Raw genomic sequence first — 3,982 nt, 5'->3', positions numbered from 1 at the left:
ATGTCTGGTGCAAGCAAGCAGAGACTACAAGACCATTTTGTTGTCAATGGAAAGATAACCTTCCAGGATGGACCTCTTTTTTTATTAAATATATTTTTTTATTTAAGTAACATGATCATATTTGGGTTACAGTTATAACCAGAACACCCCTCTTCACCAGTGCAACATTACCCCCTCCCCATCCCCTGCCTGTGCTTGAGACAGGCATTCTACTACAGTAATTTGTTTTTAAGTTCAGTAAGTTGTATTTTTTTCCTTAAAGGATAAGAGTAAAAATATATAGTAAAGGTGTGATAGTGGCAATTGCCAATGTTTGCATAGGTCCAGAAAAATGGAGAAAAATGGAAAAAAAAATCCTTGACCTGATTACAAAAAGGCCTCATCCCAGAAGTTTATTGGCATAAGACAGACTCTGGGTTCCAGGCATATCAGTTTATCCAACTCCAGTCATTCTCAAGGTCCCGGTATAGTTGGTATCAGACTTTTATATTTAAAGACTCTGGATTCTGTGCATTTCTTTCATCGATGTCAGGCTGATGTGGAGCATCCTCTATTTTCAGCATATCATTAAATGCAGAGCGATCTGCCCTGCATGCAGACTATTGCTGAGTCGCCTGGGTGTTGTGAGTACTTTTTGGAGAAAGTCAATGCCAAAGCATAGATCTTCCCTGGTAGAGGCTTGGATCCTGGGAATGTTAAAGACAATTGTGGTTGTTTCCATAGATGGTATCCATTGTTCAGGTGTGTGTGTGGGCGATGCCCATTCTTCTGAGGCCTGAGCCAAATCATTATGCCAATGTTCAGGGTAAAAGGCCTAATTACATTACCAAATTTGTGTTCCCACCAGGATGGACCTCTTTTAAGGTTGTCAAGCTGCATTGGAGGGCAGCTGGGGGCAGCTTGTCCCTTTTTTTTTTTTTTTTTTTTTGGTTTTTGGGCCACACCCGGTAACGCGCAGGGGTTACTCCTGGCTATGCGCTCAGAAGTCGCTCCTGGCTTGGGGGACCATATGGGACGCCGGGGGATCGAACCGCGGTCCGTCTCCTAGGCTAGCGCAGGTAAGGCAGGCACCTTACCTCCAGCGCCACCGCCCGGCCCCAGCTCGTCCCTTTTATGTTATCCTCTCTGCACCCCCATTCCAGTTACAAGGCTGTCTATTAAAGGGGACATATCAAAAGGCAGAAAGGTGTGCTGTTAAAAACCAGATATCGAAAGCCTCTCTGAGAAGAGATGGAAGACTCCAGCTTAAGCCTGATGAGTTCTCAAAGTGTGATTTTATAATCAGCTTTGTTCTCCCTATGTGTCTGCCTGTAGCGAGGGAATCATCCATTCTCCAGGTCACCTGGCACATAGCCCAGGGTTTGCAATGGCATCTCCATGGGCAGCCATGTGCGTGCTTGCCTCTCACATGTTCTCTGAAAATGCAATGGAGCCAACAATCCTTGTGTAATTTGGCTCTGGGGCAGGGCTGGGGAATGCTAAGAGTCCAGGGGACTAGTGAGCTTCAAGCCATTTCTCTGTAATGGCACAGTTGCTGTGATTGTGCGTGGAAACACGTCTCTGGCAACTATCTACTTGGCATTGGAAAATATGGTCACACTGTTTGGCTGTGTTCACAGGCTCCATTTTGGTAACAGAATGCTGGTGCTGTTGAATTTGGCTGCAGAATTTTGTCCAGGTTGTTAACAGCCTCTTAGACATCTACCTTCCTTTTTCTGGTCCATTGTCGTGACTAAATATGTGAAATTTTTGCTATTCTGACTGCCAACTGTAGTAATATTTGTGCTGCATCTGCAGCATACAAAGTACTTCCATGTGCAATGGCTGAGCCTCTGAATGCGTGAGAATTTTCATCTGTAAAATTTGAATAACAGCAGTGACCACTGACATAGATTTGGGCTGAATATTAAATGAATACATGTATAGCTCTTAGAACAATGACAGACAGTCAAGAAACATGAATTACTTTTCCTTTTAAGAAGTAGGAATTGTGATTGAGTGGCTGGAGCACAGAGGATATGTCATTTGCCTTGTACATGGCTGACCCAGGTTTGATTTCTGACAAACCAGGCAGTGCTTAGGGTTTCCTCCTCATCTGCATTCAAGGATCACTCCTGGTGCACTCAAAAGACTACATGAGGTGCCAGGGATAGAATGTGGGTCAGCTGCATACAAGGCAAGTGCCCTACTCACTGTGTTGGCCTGATCTGGCCCAGGAATGTCCGTCCCACTTTTGTTAGTTGGGACAATCTATAATAGGAAACACAATGTGTAGATTATTTAAAAATAAAAATGAAGCCAATTCTAAGCCATATCACTTTTTCATCCTAAAATTTTCAGTTGATCTACATTCTAAATTGCTGTTGGTTACGGGTGAGTTCTAGTAATGTAAGTTTCAAGTTAGCATATTTTAATAATCAGACTTTCATTGTGTTTTACATGGACGTTACTTCAAAGACTTTGCTGTCATATCATCATTCCTTTACATGCATGAGCTTTCTTGTGACATGCATTTGAAAGCAAGTTCCTAATGATTTGAAATCATTCCAGCTCCCTATGGGTGCAGTTCAGATCTCTTATGCCTGTGGTACTTGAGAGTTGTGCATTTAAATACTTGATTTGGTATTGACAATGCCAGTCCTTTAATGATTATTAAAGGATCAAGAACTCTTGTGTGTTATTTCAATTTTATCCTCCTATATGGAAACTTACAGTCTTCATTTGTGCTTAAAATATAGAGAAGGTAAAATAAAGCAGGTCCCAAGTTGGAAAACTTTAATCTATAAATGTAAATTCCACTTCCTACAGTAAATATTTGATTGAATCTGAATAATATATGTAACACAGAAAATTTGCCTTTATTATTTATAGTTGTTAGTGGGTTTAAAATTAAAAAACAAGTCAGGAAAGTAATGATTATTACTGATTTCCTATGATCATTACTGAAAATTATTTTGTCTTTGAGAGGAAGGGGATGTTCAAAACATTTCTATCTTGTATATCTATCTGGTTCTAATGGGTCTTGAATATTTATCTGGCTCTGGGACCCATTTTATATGCAGGCTGACCTGGAAAGCAAAGATGGATTATTCCTGGCATGTGTTTTGATTTGATCTAATTCTGCAGATGACACAAAAATTTCTTTTGTTTTTGGATTATACCTAGTGGTGCTCAGGGGTTAATCTGACTGCACTCAGGAATCACTCTTGGTTGTGCTCAAAGAACCTTACAGAATGCCAGGAATTGAACCTTGTTGGCCACATGCAAGGCAAATGCCCTGTCCACTGTGATATAGCCCTGGCCCTGACACAAAACTCAATACACTGCCTATTCCTGCATTTAAATTTATTCTTGTTATGTTTCTTCCCTATAAGGTGTTTTATTATGAACCTAACCTGGAAACTCCAGAACTGTGGGATATAATCACCACTTGTGAGACCCAACAAGTCCTTCAGGACTAGGCCCTAAGTGATGCCCCAGTTATTTCAGTGTCTTGGGTGGGTGATGGAGGAGGTAGGAGAGGGCCATAGTAGGATACTCCACCACTGTGGCCACAGTGTTGCCAGGGCCTTGTGAGCATGGGCAGATAGTCACTGTGGCTGGTGACTACCAATCTGCTGTTGACCTCCTGTCCATCATGATAGTTCCCTATCTTGAGCACAGTCTCTCCTGGAGGCTTTCTGGGGCCGAGGTGCACATCCAACCTTGAGTGGCAGTGGCTAGAGAAGCAAGGTGGAGATACCAGGAATAGTTCTTGACTGAGCAGAGAGGGAAGTGGGGCATAAAGCAGTGTTCTGAGATGCAGTGACCAATGACCACAACTGCACAACTAAACACAACAGAAATGCCCACTTCATGCACTGCTCTGGACGAGTTAACATAAGACATTGACAGGATCATGAACCTAAAAGACTTAATTCTCTCTGAGAAGATTCTTTCTCCAATTAAAGCGACATTTAATGTTACAGGGTTAGGATATGGG

The sequence above is a fragment of the Suncus etruscus genome, chromosome 9, assembly GCF_024139225.1.
Source record: "Suncus etruscus isolate mSunEtr1 chromosome 9, mSunEtr1.pri.cur, whole genome shotgun sequence".
In the NCBI taxonomy this organism is placed as follows: Eukaryota; Metazoa; Chordata; class Mammalia; order Eulipotyphla; family Soricidae; genus Suncus; species Suncus etruscus.
The sequence above is the reverse complement of the archived record's forward strand: the minus strand, read 5'-3'. Positions refer to the sequence as shown.